The sequence below is a fragment of the Bombus flavifrons genome, chromosome 15 (assembly GCF_040668555.2).
Source record: "Bombus flavifrons isolate JBK064 chromosome 15, iyBomFlav1_principal, whole genome shotgun sequence".
NCBI classification, from domain to species: domain Eukaryota; kingdom Metazoa; phylum Arthropoda; class Insecta; order Hymenoptera; family Apidae; genus Bombus; species Bombus flavifrons.
Window position 1 is genome coordinate 312,431 of NC_138456.1, and position 23,758 is coordinate 336,188.

Sequence of the window (23,758 nt, forward strand, 5' to 3'; positions counted from 1 at the left end):
CACCATTTAACGTGCAGAATGTAATGCATGCCAGTTTCAACGTCTAAACAAGCGAAACAGCTCCCAAATCATGATGATTTTGTCGATTTTGACCAAAACTGACCGTCATTTCATGCCCGCTTGAGATATTTCGACGTTTAAGCGCTCTTTTTACTCCATTTAACTTGCAGAATGCAATGCACGCCAGTTTCAGCTTCGAAACAAGCGGAACAGCTCGCAAATCTCGATGAATTCGTCGATTTTGACGAAAACTAACCGTTATTTCCTTCCCGTTTGAGGTATTTCGACGTTTAAGCGCTCTTTTTACTCCATTTAACGTGCAGAATGTAATGCATGCCAGTTTCAACGTCTAAACAAGCGGAACACCTCGCAAATCTCGATGATTTCGTCGATTTTGACGAAAACTAATCGTCATTTCCTTCCCGTTTGAGATATTTCGAGGTTTAAGCGCTCTTTTTACTCTATTTAACGTGCAGAATGTAATACACGCCAGTTTCAGCTTCGAAACAAGCGGAACAGCTCGCAAATCTCGATGATTTCGTCGATTTTGACGAAAACTAACCGTCATTTCCTTCCCGTTTGAGATATTTCAACGTATAAGCGCTCTTTTTACTCCATTTAACGTGCAGAATGTAATACACGCCAGTTTCTGCTTCCGAACAAGCGGAACAGCTCGCAAATCTCGATGATTTCGTCGATTTTGACGAAAACTAATCGTCATTTCTTTCCCGTTTGAGATATTTCGAGGTTTAAGCGCTCTTTTTACTCCATTTAACGTGCAGAATGTAATACACGCCAGTTTCAGCTTCGAAACAAGCAGAACAGCTCGCAAATCTCGATGATTTCGTCGATTTTGACGAAAACTAACCGTCATTTCCTTCCCGTTTGAGATATTTCGACGTATAAGCGCTCTTTTTACTCCATTTAACGTGCAGAATGAAATACACGCCAGTTTCAGCTTCGGAACAAGCGGAACAGCTCGCAAATCTCGATGATTTCGTCGATTTTGACCAAAACTGACCGTCATTTCCTTCCCGTTTGAGATATTTCGAAGTTTAAGCGCTCTTTTTACTCCATTTAACGTGCAGAATGTAATGCATGCCAGTTTCAACGTCTAAACAAGCGGAACAGCTCGCAAATCTCGATGATTTCGTCGATTTTGACCAAAACTGACCGTCATTTCCTTCCCGCTTGAGATATTTCGACGTTTAAGCGCTCTTTTTACTCCATTTAACGTGCAGAATGTAATGCATGCCAGTGTCACGTCCCGCGCTCCGCACGTGCCGTAACGAAGATACAAAATTACTATACGCAAATCAGCGCGAGAAAAATTTGAATACACCAAGAAACACACGCTACTACAAAACAAAATAAAAAATTAACAAATGAGGGCGACAAATAAATCCAACTATCAGTATAAAATAAAGTAAATAAAATCAATTAATAAACTGGACTAGATACGAACCAATCAAATAAATCAAGAATAAGAAGGATTATATATGACAAATTTGCAAAATAAAGGAAAAGGACCAACAAGAAGATATACTACAATCAATCAACGAAGACGGAATATGTAAAATACAAAAGAAAGAATTTAAATCAGTAAATAAAATTAATTAATGAATTAAACGAGTCGCGAACCAAACGAGTAAATCAAGAAATAAGAATAACTACAAAAGGAAAATAATTGAAACACCAGGAATATATGTGTATATAAATATATTTTATTCAATCAACGCAGCAACAACTTGGAGAGTTACATATAAATATAAACATATATGCCAAACATGTAATAACCCAGAAAATATTAGAAACAATACTTCCAATACTATACTAATAATACAAATCCAACATTACCAAACTATAAATATATGAGTATATAAAATCAATGAACTTATAGTCTAACGAATACATGAAACATACAATATTGCATTATTAAAGAAATAGAGGTTACATCGTCAGAAATATATATATGTGTGCGCACTCTACATTATTAAATTAAAATTATTAATTTAAGATACATACTTAAAACTAGCCAACATTCGGGTAAAATAATTATAAATGAGAACTACATTACGTAACATGCATGTCTATATATATAAATATATAAATATATAATCTACACTCTAAACCAAACTACTACTAATAATCTAAATGAATATAAAAGAAATAGAACACACAACGCAACACTAGGGACTAAGTAACAACCTATCGACAGGCTAAAACGTTCAAAAATAATTAACACCGCCTCGACTGGGAGAATTGCGTACAGCATAAATATGTAAACCATATCGAACACATAATAATCTGGTAAACGATAGAAATAAAACTCTCAATACTACGTTGTCACATTACAAAACATATATGTATATATGAAAACAAATAATTGACATATAACCTCAGATACACAATTAAAGAATTTATATGAAAAGTCACACTATCAGAAATATATACATATATACTTATATGTGTGTATGCGTGTTCTATTCTACTAAATCAAAATTAACAATCTAGTAAACATAAAATAAACAATTAACATTTCACTTCGTATGAAACTACACCACTACAAGAAACATGTATATGCATATATATATATATATATACGTTTGTGTGTGTTTTATATTATTGAACACTATAAAATAAACTACTTAGCACAATAAATAACACTATCGAAAAAATTACAAAACATTAGTCACTAAAATACATAATCAAAACTCGTGATCATTCTAGTAAAGAATTACATATGAAAACTATACTACGAAACATGCATGTCTATATATATATATATAAAATCTAGATTTTAAACCAAGCTATTAATAATCTAAATGAATATAAAAGATATAGAACATACACATAGCACTATTGAAACTAACTAACTACTTGTTAGCAAATCAAGCGATTAAAAATAATTAACACCGCCTCGACTGGGAGAATTGCGTACAGCATAAATATGTAAACCATATCAAACACATAATAATCTGGTAAACGATAGAAATAAAACTCTCAATACTACGTTGTCACATTACAAAACATATATGTATATATGAAAACAAATAATTGACATATAACCTCAAATACACAATTAAAGAATTTATATGAAAAGTCACACTATCAGAAATATATACATATATACTTATATGCGCGTGTGTGTATGCGTGTTCTATTCTACTAAATCAAAATTAACAATCTAGTAAACACAAAATAAACAATTAACATTTCACTTCGTATGAAACTACACCACTACAAGAAACATGTATATGCATATATATATATATATATATATATATATATATATATACGTTTGTGTGTGTTTTATATTATTGAACACTATAAAATAAACTACTTAGCACAATAAATAACAATATCGAAAAAATTACAAAACATTAGTCACATTAAAATGACACACAATATAAATATATATATATATATATATATATTCACATGAACAATACTATTGTCATTTTAACAATAATAATAACAATAAATATATAGTCTAATTGCGGTAGAATAAGGGAAAACGAGCGACACACAGAAAAATCAGTTCGATAAAACTAAAAACCCGCCACTGTAACCTCACTGATGACATTTGCGAGCAGCCATGTTAGATTTATACGCGCATGTCGGAACACACGCAATAATTATACACATTAGATAAATACAAAATACAATATTTCTCAATTCAACTATACGTCAAAACGCCGAAACAAGATTTACACATAATCGATAAATAGATCCGAGATCAATAGAAGTCACTGTATGCGAGGGACATTCGCGGGCGGCCATTTTGGAACATGCGTGGACTGATTCGTACGTGTTATAAAAAATAATAATAATAAAATTATACTTTCGATAAAAAAAAAGAAAAGAAAAGGAAAAGGAAAGAACAGCGAAAATAAATATTTAATACAAAATGGAACGTCGTGCCGAGGTAGCAATAAATAAAGACACGGGACAGGAAGGCCGGGGATTGGTGGAAATCAGCCGCGAGAAATGAATCATAAAACACATTGTTAACAATTTTATTATGCGAAAATTACTTTGTATAAAAAATATATATATATATATATAATCGAGTAAAAAGAAAATATAAAACTAAACAAATATATTTAAAGTGTATAAATAAATAAATATATATATATATATATATAACTAACATATGAACGGGGTATATCCAAAGCGGCAAAATCGAAATCAAGAAGCTTCAGGATGGAACTGCCAACGCGTCATGCGCTGAATACATCGTTCGGAATCACACACGGTTCTTCGGAATCCCACTTTCTCTTGCGCTGAAACAACAAAATAGGAAAAGAGATCAAAACCACGAAAACAGCAAATATCGAAAATCAAATTAAATCCCGGAAGCAACCATAGCATGGAAATATTCTTCAAAACCAAACTCACGGAAGATAAATCAGAAGAAATCCTTATTGCAGGAGAGTGGCGGATCGCGCGTGTTGCCGGAGCAAGTGTCGACATAATAATGAGACTCTAGCCACCGGCCCTTCCACGCGCCGAAGAACAAAAATTATTCCCACAGTATTAACATAAAAATTCTCGAGAAAAGACTAGACCAGCATGGAAAGCTCCAAGCCTCCTAGACGCTACCTCAGCAGAAAATAGAACCGATGGGAACTAAGTCGAAATACAGATTTTTGCATTTTCTCACGTACCCGCGATGGGAATCTGGAAGTTAAAAGACAAGATAACGAAGCAAAGGAGACATCAACGATTACAGAATTTGCATTCTCTCACGTACGAGTTCGGGAACCCCAAACTGCAGCATCCCGATTCCCACGGAAGCGAACCACCAGTTGACCGCCACCCTGTGGGGGATGTTATTATAAATAAACGCAGCAACACAGAACATCGTCCATTATTCTGTCGCGAATTATACGTTACGTTTCAGTCCATTATTTTGTCGCTAATTGTACGTTACGTTTCGGCTTGTTATTTTGTTGTCAATATATTGTCGTCATTCGCGCATTGCACCTCGACGGTCTCTTATTAATTGCTCAGTTTAAGTCACAAATTAAGTTAGAAATCTTTCTAAGTGTTCATTTCATTGGCGAGATTTAAAAACATCCTTATAAATAAATATATTTATACCCGCGACGTTTATCCGAATAAATAAGCCGCAAGCTTATTCAGAGTGTATTTCTAATCAAAAATAAATAAACTAAAGTTCTAATAATAATTATACCTGAGTCGAATAATTAAACCAAATAAAAAAAACTTCACCGACGACTATTACGAGCCGATGGCCCCTGACGGAACAAGGTAAGAGTCTCAATTTTATAAAATTTTCTTCTTCTCTAGTAACTTCGCCACATCCAGGAACCGAATCCGATTTACTTATCATCAATTAATACATTCAATTTCGTTTCAATTTTGAGAATAAACAAAGGGTCATTCGCTGCGTAGGCTTGCGAAAACGGTGTCTTCAATTACTGAAACACTCATTGATCTTCGCATTCCTCCTCCCACTGTTGGCAAAACATTGCCCGTCTTTGGGCAAGGCTTGCGAAATCACACGAGTCTTACGCAGAGAAGACTATCAAATTAGATCTAATTGACCGATATTTTCATTCTTGCCATCGTTGTATACGATTATAAAAATAGAATAATTCCCTTCTGAATCTTAACCAAAGGATCATTCGCTGTGTTGGGTTGTGGATAACGGTGTTTCGACTATCGAACCATCTATTGATCTTCGCATTCCTCCTCCCACTGCTGGCAAAATACTGCCCATCTTTGGGCAAGGTTTGCGAAATCACACGAACCCCACACAGAGAGGATCATTGAAATCACTTTCTCGTGAACACTCAATTCGGAAGGCAAGAAAATCGAAACGGTAAAAAAATCACCCTAACAAATGAACTAAGGTCCAGTTCAATGATAGATCCATTGGCGAAATTAAGAGAGGAGGAGAAGGAAACGTAAAGATAAAATTTGCATCAAACGAGGAAAATTCAAAGTCTTAACCAATCCATTAACGCGAACACTCTTGTTTTACCGTCCCTAAAACGCTATATATATATATATATATAACAACTTGAATAATTCCATATTCAAATTTAAATAAATTCTATACAACGAAATTGAACCGAACTCTCAAATAATTCCTACATACAGATATATACATACACATATATATATATATATATATATATATATATGATTCTAAATAATTCTATACTGAAGTTTAGATAAATTCCGTGCGACCAAATCGAATACTTATTTTTATCCAACTTTAATCCTCTCCCGTGCGAGTATCCCTGCACATAGCAGGTTAGCCGAAAACGTGGAAATTATTTATCAGTAGCCTAACACTAGTCAACGCTATCCATAAGTAATTAATTTATCAATAGATTATTTCGAAAATAAGTACAAGGAAATTTTTCTATTCGAAACAGTCCTCAGACTGTTTCTGGTGGCAGCAACTACCGTGTGAGAAATATTTCTTATACAGTCAATTAAATTTAAATCTTTCCCTTCAGATTAAATTAAAATCAAAAGTTTGAATTGACTTTAAACAAGTACGTAACAATAAACTTTCAACTTAGAAATAGATTTTAATCGAAAACCTTGATTCAATATCTTAAATATAATTATATCGTGTAAATTTTCCCCTCCTGACGAAACTCAACTAAATCGAACTAAATTGAATTAAATTAAATTAGAACAAAACAAAATAAATTAAAACAAACACAAAAAACAAATAAAAATTAAAACAAATAAAAAAAAAAAAAAAAAAATCTTGCGAATTCAACGGTTTAAAATCAATTCAAACAAACAGGAACGTAACACCAGTTTCAACGTCTAAACAAGCGGAACAGCTCTCAAATCTCGATGATTTCGTCGATTTTGACGAAAGCTAACTGTCATTTCCTTCCCGTTTGAGATATTTCGACGTTTAAGCGCTCTTTTTACTCCATTTAACGTGCAGAATGTAATGCATGCCAGTTTCAACGTCTAAACAAGCGGAACAGCTCGCAAATCTCGATGATTTCGTCGATTTTGACCAAAACTGACCGTCATTTCCTTCCCGCTTGAGATATTTCGACGTTTAAGCGCTCTTTTTACTCCATTTAACGTGCAGAATGTAATGCATGCCAGTTTCAACGTCTAAACAAGCGGAACAGCTCTCAAATCTCGATGATTTCGTCGATTTTGACGAAAGCTAACTGTCATTTCCTTCCCGTTTGAGATATTTCGACGTTTAAGCGCTCTTTTTACTCCATTTAACGTGCAGAATGTAATACACGCCAGTTTCAGCTTCGAAACAAGCGGAACAGCTCGCAAATCTCGATGATTTCGTCGATTTTGACCAAAACTAACTGTCATTTCCTTCCCGTTTGAGATATTTCGACGTTTAAGCGCTCTTTTTACTCCATTTAACGTGCAGAATGTAATGCATGCCAGTTTCAACGTCTAAACAAGCGGAACAGCTAGCAAATCTCGATGATTTCGTCGATTTTGACCAAAACTAACCGTCATTTCCTTCCCGTTTGAGATATTTCGACGTTAAAGCGCTCTTTTTACTCCATTTAACGTGCAGAATGTAATGCATGCCAGTTTCAACGTCTAAACAAGCGGAACCGCTCGAAAATCTCGATGATTTCGTCGATTTTGTCCAAAACTGACCGTCATTTCCTTCCCGTTTGAGATATTTCGACGTTTAAGCGCTCTTTTTACTCCATTTAACGTGCAGAATGCAATGCATGCCAGTTTCAGCTTCAAAACAAGCGGAACAGCTCGCAAATCTCGATGATTTCGTCGATTTTGAACAAAACTGACCGTCATTTCCTTCCCGCTTGAGATATTTCGACGTTTAAGCGCTCCTTTTACTCCATTTAAAGTGCAGAATGTAATGCATGCCAGTTTCAGCTTCGAAACAAGCGGAACAGCTCGCAAATCTCGATGATTTCGTCGATTTTGACCAAAACTGACAGTCATTTCCTTCCCGTTTGAGATATTTCGACGTTTAATCGCTCTTTTTACTCCATTTAACGTTCAGAATGTAATGCATGCCAGTTTCAACGTCTAAACAAGCGGAACAGCTCCCAAATCATGATGATTTCGTCGATTTTGACGAAAACTAACCGTTATTTCCTTCCCGTTTGAGGTATTTCGACGTTTAAGCGCTCTTTTTACTCCATTTAACGTGCAGAATGTAATGCATGCCAGTTTCAACGTCTAAACAAGCGGAACAGCTCCCAAATCCGGATGATTTCGTCGATTTTGACCAAAACTAACCGTCATTTCCTTCCCGCTTGAGATATTTCGACGTTTAAGCGCTCTTTTTACTCCATTTAACTTGCAGAATGCAATGCACGCAAGTTTCAGCTACGAAACAAGCGGAACAGCTTGCAAATCTCGATGATTTCGTCGATTTTGACGAAAACTAACCGTCATTTCCTTCCCGTTTGAGATATTTCGACGTATAAGCGCTCTTTTTACTCCATTTAACGTGCAGAATGTAATACACGCCAGTTTCAGCTTCCGAACAAGCGGAACAGCTCGCAAATCTCGATGATTTCGTCGATTTTGACGAAAACTAATCGTCATTTCCTTCCCGTTTGAGATATTTCGACGTATAAGCGCTCTTTTTACTCCATTTAACGTGCAGAATGTAATACACGCCAGTTTCAGCTTCCGAACAAGCGGAACAGCTCGCAAATCTCGATGATTTCGTCGATTTTGACGAAAACTAATCGTCATTTCCTTCCCGTTTGAGATATTTCGAGGTTTATGCGCTCTTTTTACTCCATTTAACGTGCAGAATGTAATGCATGCCAGTTTCAACGTCTAAACAAGCGGAACAGCTCCCAAATCCGGATGATTTCGTCGATTTTGACCAAAACTGACAGTCATTTCCTTCCCGTTTGAGATATTTCGACTTTTAATCGCACATTTTACTCCATTTAACGTGCAGAATGTAATGTATGCCAGTTTCAACGTCTAAACAAGCGGAACAGCTCCCAAATCCCGATGATTTCGTCGATTTTGACCAAAACTGAGCGTCATTTCCTTCCCGCTTGAGATATTTCGACGTTTAAGCGCTCTTTTTACACCATTTAACGTGCAGAATGTAATGCATGCCAGTTTCAACGTCTAAACAAGCGGAACAGCTCCCAAATCATGATGATTTTGTCGATTTTGACCAAAACTGACCGTCATTTCATGCCCGCTTGAGATATTTCGACGTTTAAGCGCTCTTTTTACTCCATTTAACTTGCAGAATGCAATGCACGCCAGTTTCAGCTTCGAAACAAGCGGAACAGCTCGCAAATCTCGATGAATTCGTCGATTTTGACGAAAACTAACCGTTATTTCCTTCCCGTTTGAGGTATTTCGACGTTTAAGCGCTCTTTTTACTCCATTTAACGTGCAGAATGTAATACACGCCAGTTTCAGCTTCGAAACAAGCGGAACAGCTCGCAAATCTCGATGATTTCGTCGATTTTGACCAATACTAACCGTCATTTCCTTCCCGTTTGAGATATTTCGACGTTTAAGCGCTCTTTTTACTCCATTTAACGTGCAGAATGTAATGCATGCCAGTTTCAACGTCTAAACAAGCGGAACACCTCGCAAATCTCGATGATTTCGTCGATTTTGACGAAAACTAATCGTCATTTCCTTCCCGTTTGAGATATTTCGAGGTTTAAGCGCTCTTTTTACTCTATTTAACGTGCAGAATGTAATACACGCCAGTTTCAGCTTCGAAACAAGCGGAACAGCTCGCAAATCTCGATGATTTCGTCGATTTTGACGAAAACTAACCGTCATTTCCTTCCCGTTTGAGATATTTCGACGTATAAGCGCTCTTTTTACTCCATTTAACGTGCAGAATGTAATACACGCCAGTTTCTGCTTCCGAACAAGCGGAACAGCTCGCAAATCTCGATGATTTCGTCGATTTTGACGAAAACTAATCGTCATTTCCTTCCCGTTTGAGATATTTCGAGGTTTAAGCGCTCTTTTTACTCCATTTAACGTGCAGAATGTAATGTATGCCAGTTTCAACGTCTAAACAAGCGGAACAGCTCCCAAATCCCGATGATTTCGTCGATTTTGACCAAAACTGAGCGTCATTTCCTTCCCGCTTGAGATATTTCGACGTTTAAGAGCTCTTTTTACTCCATTTAACGTGCAGAATGTAATGCATGCCAGTTTCAACGTCTAAACAAGCGGAACAGCTCCCGAATCATGATGATTTTGTCGATTTTGACCAAAACTGACCGTCATTTCCTGCCCGCTTGAGATATTTCGGCGTTTAAGCGCTCTTTTTACTCCGTTTAACGTGCAGAATGTAATGCATGCCAGTTTCAACGTCTAAACAAGCGGAACCGCTCGCAAATCTCGATGATTTCGTCGATTTTGACCAAAACTGACCGTCATTTCCTTCCCGTTTGAGATATTTCGACGTTTAAGCACTCTTTTTACTCCATTTAACGTGCAGAATGTAATGCATGCCAGTTTCAACGTCTAAACAAGCGGAACAGCTCCCAAATCCCGATGATTTCGTCGATTTTGACCAAAACTGACCGTCATTTCCTGCCCGCTTGAGATATTTCGACGTTTAAGCGCTCTTTTTACTCCATTTAACTTGCAGAATGCAATGCACGCAAGTTTCAGCTACGAAACAAGCGGAACAGCTTGCAAATCTCGATGATTTCGTCGATTTTGACCAAAACTGACCGTCATTTCCTTCCCGTTTGAGATATTTCGACGTTTAAGCACTCTTTTTACTCCATTTAACGTGCAGAATGTAATGCATGCCAGTTTCAACGTCTAAACAAGCGGAACAGCTCCCAAATCCCGATGATTTCGTCGATTTTGACCAAAAGTGACCGTCATTTCCTGCCCGCTTGAGATATTTCGACGTTTAAGCGCTCTTTTTACTCCATTTAACTTGCAGAATGCAATGCACGCAAGTTTCAGCTACGAAACAAGCGGAACAGCTTGCAAATCTCGATGATTTCGTCGATTTTGACCAAAACTGACCGTCGTTTCCTTCCCGTTTGAGATATTTCGACGTTTAAGCGCTCTTTTTACTCCATTTAACGTGCAGAATGCAATGCGTGCCAGTTTCAACGTCTAAACAAGCGGAACCGCTCGCAAATCTCGATGATTTCGTCGATTTTGAACAAAACTGACCGTCATTTCCTTCCCGTTTGAGATATTTTGACGTTTAAGCACTCTTTTTACTCCATTTGACGTGCAGAATGTAATGCATGCCTGCTTCAACGTTTAACTAAGCGGAACAGCTCCCAAATCCCGATGATTTCGTCGATTTTGACCAAAACTGACCGTCATTTCATGCCCGCTTGAGATATTTCGACGTTTAAGCGCTCTTTTTACTCCATTTAACGTGCAGAATGTAATACACGCCAGTTTCAGCTTCGAAACAAGCGGAACAGCTCGCAAATCTCGATGATTTCGTCGATTTTGACGAAAACTAACCGTCATTTCCTTCCCGTTTGAGATATTTCGACGTATAAGCGCTCTTTTTACTCCATTTAACGTGCAGAATGTAATACACGCCAGTTTCAGCTTCCGAACAAGCGGAACAGCTCGCAAATCTCGATGATTTCGTCGATTTTGACGAAAACTAATCGTCATTTCCTTCCCGTTTGAGATATTTCGACGTATAAGCGCTCTTTTTACTCCATTTAACGTGCAGAATGTAATACACGCCAGTTTCAGCTTCCGAACAAGCGGAACAGCTCGCAAATCTCGATGATTTCGTCGATTTTGACGAAAACTAATCGTCATTTCCTTCCCGTTTGAGATATTTCGAGGTTTAAGCGCTCTTTTTACTCCATTTAACGTGCAGAATGTAATGTATGCCAGTTTCAACGTCTAAACAAGCGGAACAGCTCCCAAATCCCGATGATTTCGTCGATTTTGACCAAAACTGAGCGTCATTTCCTTCCCGCTTGAGATATTTCGACGTTTAAGAGCTCTTTTTACTCCATTTAACGTGCAGAATGTAATGCATGCCAGTTTCAACGTCTAAACAAGCGGAACAGCTCCCGAATCATGATGATTTTGTCGATTTTGACCAAAACTGACCGTCATTTCCTGCCCGCTTGAGATATTTCGGCGTTTAAGCGCTCTTTTTACTCCGTTTAACGTGCAGAATGTAATGCATGCCAGTTTCAACGTCTAAACAAGCGGAACCGCTCGCAAATCTCGATGATTTCGTCGATTTTGACCAAAACTGACCGTCATTTCCTTCCCGTTTGAGATATTTCGACGTTTAAGCACTCTTTTTACTCCATTTAACGTGCAGAATGTAATGCATGCCAGTTTCAACGTCTAAACAAGCGGAACAGCTCCCAAATCCCGATGATTTCGTCGATTTTGACCAAAACTGACCGTCATTTCCTGCCCGCTTGAGATATTTCGACGTTTAAGCGCTCTTTTTACTCCATTTAACTTGCAGAATGCAATGCACGCAAGTTTCAGCTACGAAACAAGCGGAACAGCTTGCAAATCTCGATGATTTCGTCGATTTTGACCAAAACTGACAGTCATTTCCTTCCCGTTTGAGATATTTCGACTTTTAATCGCACTTTTTACTCCATTTAACGTGCAGAATGTAATGTATGCCAGTTTCAACGTCTAAACAAGCGGAACCGCTCGCAAATCTCGATGATTTCGTCGATTTTGACCAAAACTGACCGTCATTTCCTTCCCGTTTGAGATATTTCGACGTTTAAGCACTCTTTTTACTCCATTTAACGTGCAGAATGTAATGCATGCCAGTTTCAACGTCTAAACAAGCGGAACAGCTCCCAAATCCCGATGATTTCGTCGATTTTGACCAAAACTGACCGTCATTTCCTGCCCGCTTGAGATATTTCGACGTTTAAGCGCTCTTTTTACTCCATTTAACTTGCAGAATGCAATGCACGCAAGTTTCAGCTACGAAACAAGCGGAACAGCTTGCAAATCTCGATGATTTCGTCGATTTTGACCAAGATTGACCGTCATTTCCTTCCCGTTTGAGATATTTCGACGTTTAAGCACTCTTTTTACTCCATTTAACGTGCAGAATGTAATGCATGCCAGTTTCAACGTCTAAACAAGCGGAACAGCTCCCAAATCCCGATGATTTCGTCGATTTTGACCAAAAGTGACCGTCATTTCCTGCCCGCTTGAGATATTTCGACGTTTAAGCGCTCTTTTTACTCCATTTAACTTGCAGAATGCAATGCACGCAAGTTTCAGCTACGAAACAAGCGGAACAGCTTGCAAATCTCGATGATTTCGTCGATTTTGACCAAAACTGACCGTCGTTTCCTTCCCGTTTGAGATATTTCGACGTTTAAGCGCTCTTTTTACTCCATTTAACGTGCAGAATGCAATGCGTGCCAGTTTCAACGTCTAAACAAGCGGAACCGCTCGCAAATCTCGATGATTTCGTCGATTTTGAACAAAACTGACCGTCATTTCCTTCCCGTTTGAGATATTTTGACGTTTAAGCACTCTTTTTACTCCATTTGACGTGCAGAATGTAATGCATGCCTGCTTCAACGTTTAACTAAGCGGAACAGCTCCCAAATCCCGATGATTTCGTCGATTTTGACCAAAACTGACCGTCATTTCATGCCCGCTTGAGATATTTCGACGTTTAAGCGCTCTTTTTACTCCATTTAACGTGCAGAATGTAATACACGCCAGTTTCAGCTTCGAAACAAGCGGAACAGCTCGCAAATCTCGATGATTTCGTCGATTTTGACGAAAACTAACCGTCATTTCCTTCCCGTTTGAGATATTTCGACGTATAAGCGCTCTTTTTACTCCATTTAACGTGCAGAATGTAATACACGCCAGTTTCAGCTTCCGAACAAGCGGAACAGCTCGCAAATCTCGATGATTTCGTCGATTTTGACGAAAACTAATCGTCATTTCCTTCCCGTTTGAGATATTTCGAGGTTTATGCGCTCTTTTTACTCCATTTAACGTGCAGAATGTAATGCATGCCAGTTTCAACGTCTAAACAAGCGGAACAGCTCCCAAATCCGGATGATTTCGTCGATTTTGACCAAAACTAACCGTCATTTCCTTCCCGCTTGAGATATTTCGACGTTTAAGCGCTCTTTTTACTCCATTTAACGTGCAGAATGCAATGCACGCCAGTTTCAGCTTCGAAACAAGCGGAACAGCTCGCAAATCTCGATGATTTCGTCGATTTTGACCAAAACTGACAGTCATTTCCTTCCCGTTTGAGATATTTCGACTTTTAATCGCACTTTTTACTCCATTTAACGTGCAGAATGTAATGTATGCCAGTTTCAACGTCTAAACAAGCGGAACAGCTCCCAAATCCCGATGATTTGGTCGATTTTGACCAAAACTGAGCGTCATTTCCTTCCCGCTTGAGATATTTCGACGTTTAAGCGCTCTTTTTACTCCATTTAACGTGCAGAATGTAATGCATGCCAGTTTCAACGTCTAAACAAGCGGAACAGCTCCCAAATCATGATGATTTTGTCGATTTTGACCAAAACTGACCGTCATTTCATGCCCGCTTGAGATATTTCGACGTTTAAGCGCTCTTTTTACTCCATTTAACTTGCAGAATGCAATGCACGCCAGTTTCAGCTTCGAAACAAGCGGAACAGCTCGCAAATCTCGATGAATTCGTCGATTTTGACGAAAACTAACCGTTATTTCCTTCCCGTTTGAGGTATTTCGACGTTTAAGCGCTCTTTTTACTCCATTTAACGTGCAGAATGTAATACACGCCAGTTTCAGCTTCGAAACAAGCGGAACAGCTCGCAAATCTCGATGATTTCGTCGATTTTGACCAATACTAACCGTCATTTCCTTCCCGTTTGAGATATTTCGACGTTTAAGCGCTATTTTTACTCCATTTAACGTGCAGAATGTAATGCATGCCAGTTTCAACGTCTAAACAAGCGGAACACCTCGCAAATCTCGATGATTTCGTCGATTTTGACGAAAACTAATCGTCATTTCCTTCCCGTTTGAGATATTTCGAGGTTTAAGCGCTCTTTTTACTCTATTTAACGTGCAGAATGTAATACACGCCAGTTTCAGCTTCGAAACAAGCGGAACAGCTCGCAAATCTCGATGATTTCGTCGATTTTGACGAAAACTAACCGTCATTTCCTTCCCGTTTGAGATATTTCGACGTATAAGCGCTCTTTTTACTCCATTTAACGTGCAGAATGTAATACACGCCAGTTTCTGCTTCCGAACAAGCGGAACAGCTCGCAAATCTCGATGATTTCGTCGATTTTGACGAAAACTAATCGTCATTTCCTTCCCGTTTGAGATATTTCGAGGTTTAAGCGCTCTTTTTACTCCATTTAACGTGCAGAATGTAATGTATGCCAGTTTCAACGTCTAAACAAGCGGAACAGCTCCCAAATCCCGATGATTTCGTCGATTTTGACCAAAACTGAGCGTCATTTCCTTCCCGCTTGAGATATTTCGACGTTTAAGCGCTCTTTTTACTCCATTTAACGTGCAGAATGTAATGCATGCCAGTTTCAACGTCTAAACAAGCGGAACAGCTCCCGAATCATGATGATTTTGTCGATTTTGACCAAAACTGACCGTCATTTCCTGCCCGCTTGAGATATTTCGGCGTTTAAGCGCTCTTTTTACTCCGTTTAACGTGCAGAATGTAATGCATGCCAGTTTCAACGTCTAAACAAGCGGAACCGCTCGCAAATCTCGTTGATTTCGTCGATTTTGACCAAAACTGACCGTCATTTCCTTCCCGTTTGAGATATTTCGACGTTTAAGCACTCTTTTTACTCCATTTAACGTGCAGAATGTAATGCATGCCAGTTTCAACGTCTAAACAAGCGGAACAGCTCCCAAATCCCGATGATTTCGTCGATTTTGACCAAAACTGACCGTCATTTCCTGCCCGCTTGAGATATTTCGACGTTTAAGCGCTCTTTTTACTCCATTTAACTTGCAGAATGCAATGCACGCAAGTTTCAGCTACGAAACAAGCGGAACAGCTTGCAAATCTCGATGATTTCGTCGATTTTGACCAAAACTGACCGTCATTTCCTTCCCGTTTGAGATATTTCGACGTTTAAGCACTCTTTTTACTCCATTTAACGTGCAGAATGTAATGCATGCCAGTTTCAACGTCTAAACAAGCGGAACAGCTCCCAAATCCCGATGATTTCGTCGATTTTGACCAAAACTGACCGTCATTTCCTGCCCGCTTGAGATATTTCGACGTTTAAGCGCTCTTTTTACTCCATTTAACTTGCAGAATGCAATGCACGCAAGTTTCAGCTACGAAACAAGCGGAACAGCTTGCAAATCTCGATGATTTCGTCGATTTTGACCAAAACTGACCGTCGTTTCCTTCCCGTTTGAGATATTTCGACGTTTAAGCGCTCTTTTTACTCCATTTAACGTGCAGAATGCAATGCGTGCCAGTTTCAACGTCTAAACAAGCGGAACCGCTCGCAAATCTCGATGATTTCGTCGATTTTGACCAAAACTGACCGTCATTTCCTTCCCGTTTGAGATATTTCGAAGTTTAAGCGCTCTTTTTACTCCATTCAACGTGCAGAATGTAATGCATGCCAGTTTCAACGTCTAAATAAGCGGAACAGCTCGCAAATCTCGATGATTTCGTCGATTTTGACCAAAACTGACCGTCATTTCCTTCCCGCTTGAGATATTTCGACGTTTAAGCGCTCTTTTTACTCCATTTAACGTGCAGAATGTAATGCATGCCAGTTTCAACGTCTAAACAAGCGGAACAGCTCTCAAATCTCGATGATTTCGTCGATTTTGACGAAAGCTAACTGTCATTTCCTTCCCGTTTGAGATATTTCGACGTTTAAGCGCTCTTTTTACTCCATTTAACTTGCAGAATGCAATGCACGCAAGTTTCAGCTACGAAACAAGCGGAACAGCTTGCAAATCTCGATGACTTCGTCGATTTTGACCAAAACTGACCGTCGTTTCCTTCCCGTTTGAGATATTTCGAAGTTTAAGCGCTCTTTTTACTCCATTCAACGTGCAGAATGTAATGCATGCCAGTTTCAACGTCTAAATAAGCGGAACAGCTCGCAAATCTCGATGATTTCGTCGATTTTGACCAAAACTGACCGTCATTTCCTTCCCGCTTGAGATATTTCGACGTTTAAGCGCTCTTTTTACTCCATTTAACGTGCAGAATGTAATGCATGCCAGTTTCAACGTCTAAACAAGCGGAACAGCTCTCAAATCTCGATGATTTCGTCGATTGTGACGAAAGCTAACTGTCATATCCTTCCCGTTTGAGATATTTCGACGTTTAAGCGCTCTTTTTACTCCATTTAACTTGCAGAATGCAATGCACGCCAGTTTCAGCTTCGAAACAAGCGGAACAGCTCGCAAATCTCGATGAATTCGTCGATTTTGACGAAAACTAACCGTTATTTCCTTCCCGTTTGAGGTATTTCGACGTTTAAGCGCTCTTTTTACTCCATTTAACGTGCAGAATGTAATACACGCCAGTTTCAGCTTCGAAACAAGCGGAACAGCTCGCAAATCTCGATGATTTCGTCGATTTTGACCAATACTAACCGTCATTTCCTTCCCGTTTGAGATATTTCGACGTTTAAGCGCTATTTTTACTCCATTTAACGTGCAGAATGTAATGCATGCCAGTTTCAACGTCTAAACAAGCGGAACACCTCGCAAATCTCGATGATTTCGTCGATTTTGACGAAAACTAATCGTCATTTCCTTCCCGTTTGAGATATTTCGAGGTTTAAGCGCTCTTTTTACTCTATTTAACGTGCAGAATGTAATACACGCCAGTTTCAGCTTCGAAACAAGCGGAACAGCTCGCAAATCTCGATGATTTCGTCGATTTTGACGAAAACTAACCGTCATTTCCTTCCCGTTTGAGATATTTCGACGTATAAGCGCTCTTTTTACTCCATTTAACGTGCAGAATGTAATACACGCCAGTTTCTGCTTCCGAACAAGCGGAACAGCTCGCAAATCTCGATGATTTCGTCGATTTTGACGAAAACTAATCGTCATTTCCTTCCCGTTTGAGATATTTCGAGGTTTAAGCGCTCTTTTTACTCCATTTAACGTGCAGAATGTAATGTATGCCAGTTTCAACGTCTAAACAAGCGGAACAGCTCCCAAATCCCGATGATTTCGTCGATTTTGACCAAAACTGAGCGTCATTTCCTTCCCGCTTGAGATATTTCGACGTTTAAGCGCTCTTTTTACTCCATTTAACGTGCAGAATGTAATGCATGCCAGTTTCAACGTCTAAACAAGCGGAACAGCTCCCGAATCATGATGATTTTGTCGATTTTGACCAAAACTGACCGTCATTTCCTGCCCGCTTGAGATATTTCGGCGTGTAAGCGCTCTTTTTACTCCGTTTAACGTGCAGAATGTAATGCATGCCAGTTTCAACGTCTAAACAAGCGGAACCGCTCGCAAATCTCGTTGATTTCGTCGATTTTGACCAAAACTGACCGTCATTTCCTTCCCGTTTGAGATATTTCGACGTTTAAGCACTCTTTTTACTCCATTTAACGTGCAGAATGTAATGCATGCCAGTTTCAACGTCTAAACAAGCGGAACAGCTCCCAAATCCCGATGATTTCGTCGATTTTGACCAAAACTGACCGTCATTTCCTGCCCGCTTGAGATATTTCGACGTTTAAGCGCTCTTTTTACTCCATTTAACTTGCAGAATGCAATGCACGCAAGTTTCAGCTACGAAACAAGCGGAACAGCTTGCAAATCTCGATGATTTCGTCGATTTTGACCAAAACTGACCGTCATTTCCTTCCCGTTTGAGATATTTCGACGTTTAAGCACTCTTTTTACTCCATTTAACGTGCAGAATGTAATGCATGCCAGTTTCAACGTCTAAACAAGCGGAACAGCTCCCAAATCCCGATGATTTCGTCGATTTTGACCAAAACTGACCGTCATTTCCTGCCCGCTTGAGATATTTCGACGTTTAAGCGCTCTTTTTACTCCATTTAACTTGCAGAATGCAATGCACGCAAGTTTCAGCTACGAAACAAGCGGAACAGCTTGCAAATCTCGATGATTTCGTCGATTTTGACCAAAACTGACCGTCGTTTCCTTCCCGTTTGAGATATTTCGACGTTTAAGCGCTCTTTTTACTCCATTTAACGTGCAGAATGCAATGCGTGCCAGTTTCAACGTCTAAACAAGCGGAACCGCTCGCAAATCTCGATGATTTCGTCGATTTTGACCAAAACTGACCGTCATTTCCTTCCCGTTTGAGATATTTCGAAGTTTAAGCGCTCTTTTTACTCCATTCAACGTGCAGAATGTAATGCATGCCAGTTTCAACGTCTAAATAAGCGGAACAGCTCGCAAATCTCGATGATTTCGTCGATTTTGACCAAAACTGACCGTCATTTCCTTCCCGCTTGAGATATTTCGACGTTTAAGCGCTCTTTTTACTCCATTTAACGTGCAGAATGTAATGCATGCCAGTTTCAACGTCTAAACAAGCGGAACAGCTCTCAAATCTCGATGATTTCGTCGATTTTGACGAAAGCTAACTGTCATTTCCTTCCCGTTTGAGATATTTCGACGTTTAAGCGCTCTTTTTACTCCATTTAACTTGCAGAATGCAATGCACGCAAGTTTCAGCTACGAAACAAGCGGAACAGCTTGCAAATCTCGATGACTTCGTCGATTTTGACCAAAACTGACCGTCGTTTCCTTCCCGTTTGAGATATTTCGAAGTTTAAGCGCTCTTTTTACTCCATTCAACGTGCAGAATGTAATGCATGCCAGTTTCAACGTCTAAATAAGCGGAACAGCTCGCAAATCTCGATGATTTCGTCGATTTTGACCAAAACTGACCGTCATTTCCTTCCCGCTTGAGATATTTCGACGTTTAAGCGCTCTTTTTACTCCATTTAACGTGCAGAATGTAATGCATGCCAGTTTCAACGTCTAAACAAGCGGAACAGCTCTCAAATCTCGATGATTTCGTCGATTGTGACGAAAGCTAACTGTCATATCCTTCCCGTTTGAGATATTTCGACGTTTAAGCGCTCTTTTTACTCCATTTAACTTGCAGAATGCAATGCACGCAAGTTTCAGCTACGAAACAAGCGGAACAGCTTGCAAATCTCGATGATTTCGTCGATTTTGACCAAAACTGACCGTCATTTCATGCCCGCTTGAGATATTTCGACGTTTAAGCGCTCTTTTTACTCCATTTAACTTGCAGAATGCAATGCACGCAAGTTTCAGCTACGAAACAAGCGGAACAGCTTGCAAATCTCGATGATTTCGTCGATTTTGACCAAAACTGACCGTCGTTTCCTTCCCGTTTGAGATATTTCGACGTTTAAGCGCTCTTTTTACTCCATTTAACGTGCAGAATGCAATGCGTGCCAGTTTCAACGTCTAAACAAGCGGAACCGCTCGCAAATCTCGATGATTTCGTCGATTTTGAACAAAACTGACCGTCATTTCCTTCCCGTTTGAGATATTTTGACGTTTAAGCACTCTTTTTACTCCATTTGACGTGCAGAATGTAATGCATGCCTGCTTCAACGTTTAACTAAGCGGAACAGCTCCCAAATCCCGATGATTTCGTCGATTTTGACCAAAACTGACCGTTATTTCATGCCCGCTTGAGATATTTCGACGTTTAAGCGCTCTTTTTACTCCATTTAACGTGCAGAATGTAATACACGCCAGTTTCAGCTTCGAAACAAGCGGAACAGCTCGCAAATCTCGATGATTTCGTCGATTTTGAAGAAAACTAACCGTCATTTCCTTCCCGTTTGAGATATTTCGACGTATAAGCGCTCTTTTTACTCCATTTAACGTGCAGAATGTAATACACGCCAGTTTCAGCTTCCGAACAAGCGGAACAGCTCGCAAATCTCGATGATTTCGTCGATTTTGACGAAAACTAATCGTCATTTCCTTCCCGTTTGAGATATTTCGACGTATAAGCGCTCTTTTTACTCCATTTAACGTGCAGAATGTAATACACGCCAGTTTCAGCTTCCGAACAAGCGGAACAGCTCGCAAATCTCGATGATTTCGTCGATTTTGACGAAAACTAATCGTCATTTCCTTCCCGTTTGAGATATTTCGAGGTTTATGCGCTCTTTTTACTCCATTTAACGTGCAGAATGTAATGCATGCCAGTTTCAACGTCTAAACAAGCGGAACAGCTCCCAAATCCGGATGATTTCGTCGATTTTGACCAAAACTAACCGTCATTTCCTTCCCGCTTGAGATATTTCGACGTTTAAGCGCTCTTTTTACTCCATTTAACGTGCAGAATGCAATGCACGCCAGTTTCAGCTTCGAAACAAGCGGAACAGCTCGCAAATCTCGATGATTTCGTCGATTTTGACCAAAACTGACAGTCATTTCCTTCCCGTTTGAGATATTTCGACTTTTAATCGCACTTTTTACTCCATTTAACGTGCAGAATGTAATGTATGCCAGTTTCAACGTCTAAACAAGCGGAACAGCTCCCAAATCCCGATGATTTCGTCGATTTTGACCAAAACTGAGCGTCATTTCCTTCCCGCTTGAGATATTTCGACGTTTAAGCGCTCTTTTTACTCCATTTAACGTGCAGAATGTAATGCATGCCAGTTTCAACGTCTAAACAAGCGGAACAGCTCCCAAATCATGATGATTTTGTCGATTTTGACCAAAACTGACCGTCATATCATGCCCGCTTGAGATATTTCGACGTTTAAGCGCTCTTTTTACTCCATTTAACTTGCAGAATGCAATGCACGCCAGTTTCAGCTTCGAAACAAGCGGAACAGCTCGCAAATCTCGATGAATTCGTCGATTTTGACGAAAACTAACCGTTATTTCCTTCCCGTTTGAGGTATTTCGACGTTTAAGCGCTCTTTTTACTCCATTTAACGTGCAGAATGTAATACACGCCAGTTTCAGCTTCGAAACAAGCGGAACAGCTCGCAAATCTCGATGATTTCGTCGATTTTGACCAATACTAACCGTCATTTCCTTCCCGCTTGAGATATTTCGACGTTTAAGCGCTCTTTTTACTCCATTTAACGTGCAGAATGTAATGCATGCCAGTTTCAACGTCTAAACAAGCGGAACACCTCGCAAATCTCGATGATTTCGTCGATTTTGACGAAAACTAATCGTCATTTCCTTCCCGTTTGAGATATTTCGAGGTTTAAGCGCTCTTTTTACTCTATTTAACGTGCAGAATGTAATACACGCCAGTTTCAGCTTCGAAACAAGCGGAACAGCTCGCAAATCTCGATGATTTCGTCGATTTTGACGAAAACTAACCGTCATTTCCTTCCCGTTTGAGATATTTCGACGTATAAGCGCTCTTTTTACTCCATTTAACGTGCAGAATGTAATACACGCCAGTTTCTGCTTCCGAACAAGCGGAACAGCTCGCAAATCTCGATGATTTCGTCGATTTTGACGAAAACTAACCGTTATTTCCTTCCCGTTTGAGGTATTTCGACGTTTAAGCGCTCTTTTTACTCCATTTAACGTGCAGAATGTAATGCATGCCAGTTTCAACGTCTAAACAAGCGGAACACCTCGCAAATCTCGATGATTTCGTCGATTTTGACCAAAACTGAGCGTCATTTCCTTCCCGCTTGAGATATTTCGACGTTTAAGCGCTCTTTTTACTCCATTTAACGTGCAGAATGTAATGCATGCCAGTTTCAACGTCTAAACAAGCGGAACAGCTCCCAAATCATGATGATTTTGTCGATTTTGACCAAAACTGACCGTCATATCATGCCCGCTTGAGATATTTCGACGTTTAAGCGCTCTTTTTACTCCATTTAACTTGCAGAATGCAATGCATGCCAGTTTCAACGTCTAAACAAGCGGAACAGCTCCCAAATCCCGATGATTTCGTCGATTTTGACCAAAACTGACCGTCATTTCCTGCCCGCTTGAGATATTTCGACGTTTAAGCGCTCTTTTTACTCCATTTAACTTGCAGAATGCAATGCACGCAAGTTTCAGCTACGAAACAAGCGGAACAGCTTGCAAATCTCGATGATTTCGTCGATTTTGACCTAAACTAACCGTCATTTCCTTCCCGTTTGAGATATTTCGACGTTTAAGCGCTCTTTTTACTCCATTTAACGTGCAGAATGTAATGCATGCCAGTTTCAACGTCTAAACAAGCGGAACAGCTCGCAAATCTCGATGATTTCGTCGATTTTGACCAAAACTAACCGTCATTTCCTTCCCGTTTGAGATATTTCGACGTTAAAGCGCTCTTTTTACTCCATTTAACGTGCAGAATGTAATGCATGCCAGTTTCAACGTCTAAACAAGCGGAACCGCTCGAAAATCTCGATGATTTCGTCGATTTTGTCCAAAACTGACCGTCATTTCCTTCCCGTTTGAGATATTTCGACGTTTAAGCGCTCTTTTTACTCCATTTAACTTGCAGAATGCAATGCACGCCAGTTTCAGCTTCGAAACAAGCGGAACAGCTCGCAAATCTCGATGAATTCGTCGATTTTGACGAAAACTAACCGTTATTTCCTTCCCGTTTGAGGTATTTCGACGTTTAAGCGCTCTTTTTACTCCATTTAACGTGCAGAATGTAATACACGCCAGTTTCAACGTCTAAACAAGCGGAACAGCTCCCGAATCATGATGATTTTGTCGATTTTGACCAACACTAACCGTCATTTCCTTCCCGCTTGAGATATTTCGGCGTTTAAGCGCTCTTTTT